The 12,165-nt window shown below is 50.3% G+C and overlaps 2 pseudogenes; both read left to right on the forward strand.

Moving 5' to 3' along the window:
• Positions 1–3,263: 3,263 nt before the first annotated feature.
• Positions 3,264–7,339, forward strand: LOC132344343 (endogenous retrovirus group PABLB member 1 Env polyprotein-like; annotated as a pseudogene).
• A 1,633-nt stretch (positions 7,340–8,972) lies between these two features.
• On the forward strand, positions 8,973–9,973 carry LOC132344344 (endogenous retrovirus group PABLB member 1 Env polyprotein-like; annotated as a pseudogene).
• Positions 9,974–12,165: the final 2,192 nt, after the last annotated feature.

Below are 12,165 nucleotides of genomic sequence, written 5' to 3' on the forward strand. Positions count from 1 at the left end.
ACGACCTGACCCCTCCCCCATACTGGATAATGACGCGCCTGCCTCCCAGTGCTCCGCCAGGATGGGAGGCCGCCTTAATGCCCGATCCAGGGCCAGGTGAAGTCCTGCAGCAGCCGCTGCTCCTCCGCCAGCTCTCCCCGAGGTCGTAGAGCCGCCACCTCGGCAGGCTCCTCCAATCCCGGTGACAGACGCCTCTGGCCAACACTTCCAGGATCCAGCTCCAGCCAAACCGCCCAAGCTATACCCGCCTCTCCCGGTGAGTACGGACAAGAAAGGGAGGGAGATGTTGGAATTAAGCAGAGAAGGAAATGGCAACCCACTCCAGTGTTCTTGCCTGGAGAATCCCAGGGATGGGGGAGCCTGGTGGGCTGCCGTCTCTGGGGTCACACAGACTTGGACATGACTGAAGCGACTTAGCAGCAGCAGCAGCAGCAGCAGCAGCAACAAGGCTAATCGGAGAAGGCAATGGCACCCCACTCCAGTACTCTTGCCTGGAAAATCCCATGGACCGAGGAGCCTGGTAGGCTGTAGTCCATGGGGTCGCTAAGAGTCGGACATGACTGAGCGACTTCACTTTCACTTTTCACTTTCCTGCATTGGAGAAGGAAATGGCAACCCACTCCAGTGTTCTTGCCTGGAGAATCCTAGGGATGGGGGAGCCTGGTGGGCTGCCGTCTATGGGATCACACAGAGTCGGACACGACTGCAGTGACTTAGCAGCGCTCTGCCAGAGAGCCGGAGGGAACGAAAGAGAACAGACAAGAGATTTACAATGCTAGCTGCTGCTCTGGGAAAGTCTATCTCGGGCCCTCCGGAAAACCTCATCTGCCCCAGGGACAGGAAAGTCCTTCAACCGGTCCCAGCGGAGGCCCCGGGCCCCATTACAGCCGAACCAGTGTGCCTGGTGCCAAGCTTTTGGCCACTGGAAGAATGAATGCCCTAAGGCAAGGAAGGAAGAGGAAGCTCCCGCAGTTGTGGGGCTTGCTGACCTGGAAATTAAATAGGGCTGCTGGGGCTCAGAGATATCAGGTCCCCAAGAACCCACGGTAGCCTTAAAAGTGGGGGACCAAAACATTGACTTCATGGTGGATACAGGAGCAGAACTGTCGGTAGTAACAAAACCTGTGGCACCACTGTCCAAAAAGACTACCGCTGTAACTGGGGTATCAGGAGAAGAGATGATTAAATCGTTTTGCCAGCCCAGAAAATGTCAGATGGGGGGAGGGGGCACCAAGTGATTCATGAATTCCTCTACATTCCTGAGTGCCCAGTACCCCTGTTGGGAAGCGACTTGCTCTCCAAACTAGGAACACAAGTGACTTTCTCCTCTGAGGAGAGGCCCACCTTCCAGATGGACACTATGACTTACTTGCGCTCTCTCAATACCACCCCAAGATGAGTGGAGGTTGCATGAGCCTCCGAAGGAAGAACCGGGTGGGCTGGAAGAGCATGAGAGAGAGCTAACGCAATTATTCCCTGAGGTCTGGGCGGAAGACAACCCCCCCCTCCCCCCCACCCCAGGCTGGCTAAACATCAAGCACCAGTGATAATAGAACTCAAACCAGGCACCATCCCAGTTAGAAAGTGCCAGTACCCGCTACCAGTAGAGGCCTGGGCCAGCATACTGCCCCACATCAATAGATTGAAGCAGGCATTCTAGTAGAGTGCCAGTCGGCTTGGAATACGCCGATCCTGCCAGTCAAAAAGGAAGGAGGACAGGACTATAGGCCTGTACAAGATCTCAGGCTAGTCCAGACCCTAGTTGGGTCCTATATACTGATGGCACTAGCCTGATAAAACAAGGACAACGGCTGTCAGGTTAGCCAAAGAGGAAGGGGCTATCAAGACTGGAAAGGGATGGTGGGAATTGCCAAGTGGCAAATTATTGGTACCGGAGGAGCTGGCACACAATCTGGTAAGTCAAACACACCAAGCGACCCACCTAGGCCATGCTGCCTGCTCACAGGTTAATGCGGCCTCTCGGGTATTCAGACAAAAACCTCTGGATATTTAGCTGAAAGGCACGCTGCCCTTTGAACACCTGGGAGTGGACTTCACTGAAATGAAACCTCACTGACACTACCGTTACCTGCTGGTCATGGTATGTACGTTCTCGGGATGGGTAGAAGCTTTTCCTCCCTGGACTGAAAGAGCATCAGAAGTAGCCCGGTGCCTGCTTAGGGAAATAGTTCCCAGATTTGGACTTCCTACCAGCATTGGTTCAGACAATGACCCAGCTTTTGTAGCTGATTTAGTACAACAAGTAAGCAAAACTTTAAACATCAAATGGAAACTGCACACTGCATATAGGCCCAGAGTTCTGAGATGGTGGAATGAACCAACCGGACATTAAAGAGACTCTCTAAGTGGATCTTAGAGACTGACTGCTCCTGGGTGGACTTGCTCCCGACGGCTCTGCTCAGACTCAGGATGACCCCACGGTCCCAAGGCTATTCTCCATACGAAATTGTGTATGGGAGGCCCCCTCCCATAATAGAACAGGTGTCAACAAATTTGCCTCAGGTAAGGGGGAATAGGATTTCACAGCAGATGGAACTGGGTAAGGTAATAAATCGGGTAACTAAGTTTGTACAAGAAAGGGTGCCGTTCCCCCTTGGGGAACAGATTCATGAGTTTATGCTTGGTGACCAAGTATGGGTCAAAGATTGGAAACATGATTGGCTAGCCCCTTGGTGAAAGGGCCCTTATGTTATTCTAACTACCCTTACTGCAGTTAAAGTTGCGGGTATTGTCCCTTGGATCCATCATACGAGGGTGAAGAGAACATACCACGCAGACCCAAAAAAACGCTGAGTGGACTGCACAGAGGGACCCCGCTGACCCTCGAGAGACTATGACCATCCTTAAGAAGAAGGAAAAGAAGATCCTGGATGAGCCCCTTCAGGATGAAGCCACACAATCAACTCCTGCTGCTTGGCCTCATCGACGTGGTTTTGAATTTAACTTCCATTTCAACTCAGGACAATGTTTTCATCTCATGGGCACATTCCTACGTGGACTTCCACAACACTTCCAACTGCTGGGTATGCAGGGCTATGCCTCTGTCAGCGATGGATGGACTTCCTTGGTGGGTGTCACCACTCTGCCAAGAAGATTTTAAACCACTCTGCTCTTTTCTGGGATGACGAAAAGAGACTTTCCTCTCTCTTGTCAATCATAACCTCTCCTTGCTCTCTTGGTGTAAGACCTACAGTCAATAGACTCGGCTCATGGGGTTACATTTGATATAAATGCCAGTGTAACAAAAGCCTAACCTACAACAAGCCCCAGTAAATCTACCTTATTTACATGCTAGGTGGACAAGATCCGTGTTTCAATGGTATGCGTATATTGCTGCCTTATTCGTACCCTCTATAGGGACAACAGATATCATGATTAAAGTAGAGGCCTTGACTAATTTCACAAAACGGGCCCTCCTAGATAGAACAAAAGCCATCCAAGCCTTAAATGAAGAGCAAATCCAAATGAGAAAAGCGGTAATTCATAATAGAATGGCTTTGGACATACTCACAGCTGCTCAAGGAGAGACCAGTGCTATAATTAAGGTTGAATGTGGTGTATACATTCCTGACTTATCTGGCAACGTATCGACTGCTTTAGATGACATGAAAAACCAGGTAAAAGCAATGTCAAATGAAAACATTCCTTTCTGGACTTCGGTCCTATCTTGGGTGAAGGGCAATGGGTGGAAAACTATATTTACCACTGTTACAGTTGCCTTGATAGTTTTGCTTTGTGGACCCTGAATTTTACAATGTATAATGAACTTTGTAACCCGAAGGTTGATGTCATTCTCCCAAATTGGCGGTCGGAGAGCCAGGGTGCAATATATCCCTATGAATGATGCTCATAATATGAGTTAAGAGCATCAAGAGGGGGGAATGAAGAAGGAATTCATAGGGCCTGGACTCCATCTTAGGCCTATTCATGCTGATCATGCTCAGCCACCTTTCCAATGGACTCTGAACTCTGTGTTTAGTGCCTGTGAAAACAACAACAGAAGGATAAGACCCCCTCCAGGCAGGGGAACCTTGAAGATCGTATCTGGGTTACTCATCACCTAAGAGAAAACATACACTGATCACCCCTTCCTCCAGACAGGCCATAAATTTTTCTGTATCCATCTGAGTGTAACCTCGGGTTTATTGATTATTGGCTAATTGTTTGACTGTTTGAGCACATGAGCACATAGCACGTGAATGGTGGGATTATTGGGATTGTATTTTCCTTGGTTTATGTAAGTCTCAAGGAATCTGGGGTGGTGGGTTCAGACACGTACACATGGGGTATAAAAGATTTTCACAAGTGCTGGTCGGGGTCCTTGGCTAAGAGGAGACTCTGCCTTGGGCCTGCCGGTGTAATAAACTGCACTCCACTATCTGCATTGTCCTTCTGAGTGAGTTTGTTTCCCAGAACGTGTGGGTACAACACTTGGTGCATTGGCCAGGAAACTCTTCACTTTGAGGAGACAGGTCTCATTTGAGGCCACCCTGAGGCTTTGTGGCTTGAATCTCCTAGAGGGGGGAAGGAGCCTTGCCCCTCTGGAAGAATTCAGCCTTTCAACGCCTGGTTTCTTCGCTTTGGCAGGTAGTGAAGGGCGGCAAGGGAACTGAGTGCTCAGGTGAGGAGGAACCCACCCGGCAGGGTGGAAGAGGGGGCCTGATCACCCCCCCTGGGAGGCACTAGAAGGGGCACGGACCCACAGGGGCCTGGAATAGGCAGGCAGCAGCGATTGCTTGGTACACAGGTCGACGAGCGTGCTACGGTTTAGGAAGGAAATTTGTGAAGGTCATTTAGGAGGTGTGTCCACGCTGTCTCAGGGAAAATTATTACCAGCGACCGCCAGGGGATTTTTAGGATAGGAAACTTTTCCTTGTATGCTCGTATTCTGCCCTCCCCCAGGAGGTGTCCTGTCTGCTGTGAAATTCTTGACCCCTTGGAATTGTTAGGCTAGAAGGAAGGGGATACATAAGTGAGTATGAATTGGCTTTCCTGGAGATGGCCTGGGACATGGGATATTTAACCCATCTGTGTTTTCATCCACACCTGATCAAGCCCACCAAGGCAGAATGGACTTTAAGGGAGAAACAGTCTTGGATCACGTGGGGTTCTGGTTCGATTGTGCTGACCGGCAGGTGAAGGCACGCTGATCCCCCTTCTCCCTCTCTGGCAGGTAAGGCTCTTCTCACCCCAGTTGGGAAGGAGGCAGAATGGCAATTTAAGTGTCATTGAGTGGAACTATCAGAAGTACATAGGGTACTGAGAACTTCGCAGACAGAACAAAAAGGAAAAGTAGAAGAAGGTAAGCAAGATGGGAGGAAGTGAATCTAAGGCAACTGTATTGGAGTGCATGATTAAAATTTAAAGAAGGGATTTGAAGGAGACTATGGGGTGAAGATGAAGCCTAACCGCCTCCACATACTCTGTGAGGTCGAATGGGCCCCTATGGGAGTAGGATGGCCACCAGAGAACACCATGAACTTAAAAATAGTGGAAGCAGTCTATACAGTAGTCACAGGAGAGCCAGGACACCTGGATCAATATCCATATATTGACTCATGGCTAGGGTTAGCTCAAGACCCTCCTACTTGGACAAGGCTCTGTATCCAGAAGGGAAAGGGAAAAATATTAATGGCACAAAAATTGACTGATGATAAAAAAGGAAATTCTACAGAATTTGGACGGGGACGACCTGACCCCTCCCCCATACTGGATAATGACGCGCCTGCCTCCCAGTGCTCCGCCAGGATGGGAGGCCGCCTTAATGCCCGATCCAGGGCCAGGTGAAGTCCTGCAGCAGCCGCTGCTCCTCCGCCAGCTCTCCCCGAGGTCGTAGAGCCGCCACCTCGGCAGGCTCCTCCAATCCCGGTGACAGACGCCTCTGGCCAACACTTCCAGGATCCAGCTCCAGCCAAACCGCCCAAGCTATACCCGCCTCTCCCGGTGAGTACGGACAAGAAAGGGAGGGAGATGTTGGAATTAAGCAGAGAAGGAAATGGCAACCCACTCCAGTGTTCTTGCCTGGAGAATCCCAGGGATGGGGGAGCCTGGTGGGCTGCCGTCTCTGGGGTCACACAGACTTGGACATGACTGAAGCGACTTAGCAGCAGCAGCAGCAGCAGCAGCAGCAACAAGGCTAATCGGAGAAGGCAATGGCACCCCACTCCAGTACTCTTGCCTGGAAAATCCCATGGACCGAGGAGCCTGGTAGGCTGTAGTCCATGGGGTCGCTAAGAGTCGGACATGACTGAGCGACTTCACTTTCACTTTTCACTTTCCTGCATTGGAGAAGGAAATGGCAACCCACTCCAGTGTTCTTGCCTGGAGAATCCTAGGGATGGGGGAGCCTGGTGGGCTGCCGTCTATGGGATCACACAGAGTCGGACACGACTGCAGTGACTTAGCAGCGCTCTGCCAGAGAGCCGGAGGGAACGAAAGAGAACAGACAAGAGATTTACAATGCTAGCTGCTGCTCTGGGAAAGTCTATCTCGGGCCCTCCGGAAAACCTCATCTGCCCCAGGGACAGGAAAGTCCTTCAACCGGTCCCAGCGGAGGCCCCGGGCCCCATTACAGCCGAACCAGTGTGCCTGGTGCCAAGCTTTTGGCCACTGGAAGAATGAATGCCCTAAGGCAAGGAAGGAAGAGGAAGCTCCCGCAGTTGTGGGGCTTGCTGACCTGGAAATTAAATAGGGCTGCTGGGGCTCAGAGATATCAGGTCCCCAAGAACCCACGGTAGCCTTAAAAGTGGGGGACCAAAACATTGACTTCATGGTGGATACAGGAGCAGAACTGTCGGTAGTAACAAAACCTGTGGCACCACTGTCCAAAAAGACTACCGCTGTAACTGGGGTATCAGGAGAAGAGATGATTAAATCGTTTTGCCAGCCCAGAAAATGTCAGATGGGGGGAGGGGGCACCAAGTGATTCATGAATTCCTCTACATTCCTGAGTGCCCAGTACCCCTGTTGGGAAGCGACTTGCTCTCCAAACTAGGAACACAAGTGACTTTCTCCTCTGAGGAGAGGCCCACCTTCCAGATGGACACTATGACTTACTTGCGCTCTCTCAATACCACCCCAAGATGAGTGGAGGTTGCATGAGCCTCCGAAGGAAGAACCGGGTGGGCTGGAAGAGCATGAGAGAGAGCTAACGCAATTATTCCCTGAGGTCTGGGCGGAAGACAACCCCCCTCCCCCCCCCCACCCCAGGCTGGCTAAACATCAAGCACCAGTGATAATAGAACTCAAACCAGGCACCATCCCAGTTAGAAAGTGCCAGTACCCGCTACCAGTAGAGGCCTGGGCCAGCATACTGCCCCACATCAATAGATTGAAGCAGGCATTCTAGTAGAGTGCCAGTCGGCTTGGAATACGCCGATCCTGCCAGTCAAAAAGGAAGGAGGACAGGACTATAGGCCTGTACAAGATCTCAGGCTAGTCCAGACCCTAGTTGGGTCCTATATACTGATGGCACTAGCCTGATAAAACAAGGACAACGGCTGTCAGGTTAGCCAAAGAGGAAGGGGCTATCAAGACTGGAAAGGGATGGTGGGAATTGCCAAGTGGCAAATTATTGGTACCGGAGGAGCTGGCACACAATCTGGTAAGTCAAACACACCAAGCGACCCACCTAGGCCATGCTGCCTGCTCACAGGTTAATGCGGCCTCTCGGGTATTCAGACAAAAACCTCTGGATATTTAGCTGAAAGGCACGCTGCCCTTTGAACACCTGGGAGTGGACTTCACTGAAATGAAACCTCACTGACACTACCGTTACCTGCTGGTCATGGTATGTACGTTCTCGGGATGGGTAGAAGCTTTTCCTCCCTGGACTGAAAGAGCATCAGAAGTAGCCCGGTGCCTGCTTAGGGAAATAGTTCCCAGATTTGGACTTCCTACCAGCATTGGTTCAGACAATGACCCAGCTTTTGTAGCTGATTTAGTACAACAAGTAAGCAAAACTTTAAACATCAAATGGAAACTGCACACTGCATATAGGCCCAGAGTTCTGAGATGGTGGAATGAACCAACCGGACATTAAAGAGACTCTCTAAGTGGATCTTAGAGACTGACTGCTCCTGGGTGGACTTGCTCCCGACGGCTCTGCTCAGACTCAGGATGACCCCACGGTCCCAAGGCTATTCTCCATACGAAATTGTGTATGGGAGGCCCCCTCCCATAATAGAACAGGTGTCAACAAATTTGCCTCAGGTAAGGGGGAATAGGATTTCACAGCAGATGGAACTGGGTAAGGTAATAAATCGGGTAACTAAGTTTGTACAAGAAAGGGTGCCGTTCCCCCTTGGGGAACAGATTCATGAGTTTATGCTTGGTGACCAAGTATGGGTCAAAGATTGGAAACATGATTGGCTAGCCCCTTGGTGAAAGGGCCCTTATGTTATTCTAACTACCCTTACTGCAGTTAAAGTTGCGGGTATTGTCCCTTGGATCCATCATACGAGGGTGAAGAGAACATACCACGCAGACCCAAAAAAACGCTGAGTGGACTGCACAGAGGGACCCCGCTGACCCTCGAGAGACTATGACCATCCTTAAGAAGAAGGAAAAGAAGATCCTGGATGAGCCCCTTCAGGATGAAGCCACACAATCAACTCCTGCTGCTTGGCCTCATCGACGTGGTTTTGAATTTAACTTCCATTTCAACTCAGGACAATGTTTTCATCTCATGGGCACATTCCTACGTGGACTTCCACAACACTTCCAACTGCTGGGTATGCAGGGCTATGCCTCTGTCAGCGATGGATGGACTTCCTTGGTGGGTGTCACCACTCTGCCAAGAAGATTTTAAACCACTCTGCTCTTTTCTGGGATGACGAAAAGAGACTTTCCTCTCTCTTGTCAATCATAACCTCTCCTTGCTCTCTTGGTGTAAGACCTACAGTCAATAGACTCGGCTCATGGGGTTACATTTGATATAAATGCCAGTGTAACAAAAGCCTAACCTACAACAAGCCCCAGTAAATCTACCTTATTTACATGCTAGGTGGACAAGATCCGTGTTTCAATGGTATGCGTATATTGCTGCCTTATTCGTACCCTCTATAGGGACAACAGATATCATGATTAAAGTAGAGGCCTTGACTAATTTCACAAAACGGGCCCTCCTAGATAGAACAAAAGCCATCCAAGCCTTAAATGAAGAGCAAATCCAAATGAGAAAAGCGGTAATTCATAATAGAATGGCTTTGGACATACTCACAGCTGCTCAAGGAGAGACCAGTGCTATAATTAAGGTTGAATGTGGTGTATACATTCCTGACTTATCTGGCAACGTATCGACTGCTTTAGATGACATGAAAAACCAGGTAAAAGCAATGTCAAATGAAAACATTCCTTTCTGGACTTCGGTCCTATCTTGGGTGAAGGGCAATGGGTGGAAAACTATATTTACCACTGTTACAGTTGCCTTGATAGTTTTGCTTTGTGGACCCTGAATTTTACAATGTATAATGAACTTTGTAACCCGAAGGTTGATGTCATTCTCCCAAATTGGCGGTCGGAGAGCCAGGGTGCAATATATCCCTATGAATGATGCTCATAATATGAGTTAAGAGCATCAAGAGGGGGGAATGAAGAAGGAATTCATAGGGCCTGGACTCCATCTTAGGCCTATTCATGCTGATCATGCTCAGCCACCTTTCCAATGGACTCTGAACTCTGTGTTTAGTGCCTGTGAAAACAACAACAGAAGGATAAGACCCCCTCCAGGCAGGGGAACCTTGAAGATCGTATCTGGGTTACTCATCACCTAAGAGAAAACATACACTGATCACCCCTTCCTCCAGACAGGCCATAAATTTTTCTGTATCCATCTGAGTGTAACCTCGGGTTTATTGATTATTGGCTAATTGTTTGACTGTTTGAGCACATGAGCACATAGCACGTGAATGGTGGGATTATTGGGATTGTATTTTCCTTGGTTTATGTAAGTCTCAAGGAATCTGGGGTGGTGGGTTCAGACACGTACACATGGGTATAAAAGATTTTCACAAGTGCTGGTCGGGGTCCTTGGCTAAGAGGAGACTCTGCCTTGGGCCTGCCGGTGTAATAAACTGCACTCCACTATCTGCATTGTCCTTCTGAGTGAGTTTGTTTCCCAGAACGTGTGGGTACAACACTTGGTGCATTGGCCAGGAAACTCTTCACTTTGAGGAGACAGGTCTCATTTGAGGCCACCCTGAGGCTTTGTGGCTTGAATCTCCTAGAGGGGGGAAGGAGCCTTGCCCCTCTGGAAGAATTCAGCCTTTCAACGCCTGGTTTCTTCGCTTTGGCAGGTAGTGAAGGGCGGCAAGGGAACTGAGTGCTCAGGTGAGGAGGAACCCACCCGGCAGGGTGGAAGAGGGGGCCTGATCACCCCCCCTGGGAGGCACTAGAAGGGGCACGGACCCACAGGGGCCTGGAATAGGCAGGCAGCAGCGATTGCTTGGTACACAGGTCGACGAGCGTGCTACGGTTTAGGAAGGAAATTTGTGAAGGTCATTTAGGAGGTGTGTCCACGCTGTCTCAGGGAAAATTATTACCAGCGACCGCCAGGGGATTTTTAGGATAGGAAACTTTTCCTTGTATGCTCGTATTCTGCCCTCCCCCAGGAGGTGTCCTGTCTGCTGTGAAATTCTTGACCCCTTGGAATTGTTAGGCTAGAAGGAAGGGGATACATAAGTGAGTATGAATTGGCTTTCCTGGAGATGGCCTGGGACATGGGATATTTAACCCATCTGTGTTTTCATCCACACCTGATCAAGCCCACCAAGGCAGAATGGACTTTAAGGGAGAAACAGTCTTGGATCACGTGGGGTTCTGGTTCGATTGTGCTGACCGGCAGGTGAAGGCACGCTGATCCCCCTTCTCCCTCTCTGGCAGGTAAGGCTCTTCTCACCCCAGTTGGGAAGGAGGCAGAATGGCAATTTAAGTGTCATTGAGTGGAACTATCAGAAGTACATAGGGTACTGAGAACTTCGCAGACAGAACAAAAAGGAAAAGTAGAAGAAGGTAAGCAAGATGGGAGGAAGTGAATCTAAGGCAACTGTATTGGAGTGCATGATTAAAATTTAAAGAAGGGATTTGAAGGAGACTATGGGGTGAAGATGAAGCCTAACCGCCTCCACATACTCTGTGAGGTCGAATGGGCCCCTATGGGAGTAGGATGGCCACCAGAGAACACCATGAACTTAAAAATAGTGGAAGCAGTCTATACAGTAGTCACAGGAGAGCCAGGACACCTGGATCAATATCCATATATTGACTCATGGCTAGGGTTAGCTCAAGACCCTCCTACTTGGACAAGGCTCTGTATCCAGAAGGGAAAGGGAAAAATATTAATGGCACAAAAATTGACTGATGATAAAAAAGGAAATTCTACAGAATTTGGACGGGGACGACCTGACCCCTCCCCCATACTGGATAATGACGCGCCTGCCTCCCAGTGCTCCGCCAGGATGGGAGGCCGCCTTAATGCCCGATCCAGGGCCAGGTGAAGTCCTGCAGCAGCCGCTGCTCCTCCGCCAGCTCTCCCCGAGGTCGTAGAGCCGCCACCTCGGCAGGCTCCTCCAATCCCGGTGACAGACGCCTCTGGCCAACACTTCCAGGATCCAGCTCCAGCCAAACCGCCCAAGCTATACCCGCCTCTCCCGGTGAGTACGGACAAGAAAGGGAGGGAGATGTTGGAATTAAGCAGAGAAGGAAATGGCAACCCACTCCAGTGTTCTTGCCTGGAGAATCCCAGGGATGGGGGAGCCTGGTGGGCTGCCGTCTCTGGGGTCACACAGACTTGGACATGACTGAAGCGACTTAGCAGCAGCAGCAGCAGCAGCAGCAGCAACAAGGCTAATCGGAGAAGGCAATGGCACCCCACTCCAGTACTCTTGCCTGGAAAATCCCATGGACCGAGGAGCCTGGTAGGCTGTAGTCCATGGGGTCGCTAAGAGTCGGACATGACTGAGCGACTTCACTTTCACTTTTCACTTTCCTGCATTGGAGAAGGAAATGGCAACCCACTCCAGTGTTCTTGCCTGGAGAATCCTAGGGATGGGGGAGCCTGGTGGGCTGCCGTCTATGGGATCACACAGAGTCGGACACGACTGCAGTGACTTAGCAGCGCTCTGCCAGAGAGCCGGAGGGAACGAA

This window comes from Bos taurus, chromosome X (assembly GCF_002263795.3).
Source record: "Bos taurus isolate L1 Dominette 01449 registration number 42190680 breed Hereford chromosome X, ARS-UCD2.0, whole genome shotgun sequence".
Taxonomy (NCBI): domain Eukaryota; kingdom Metazoa; phylum Chordata; class Mammalia; order Artiodactyla; family Bovidae; genus Bos; species Bos taurus.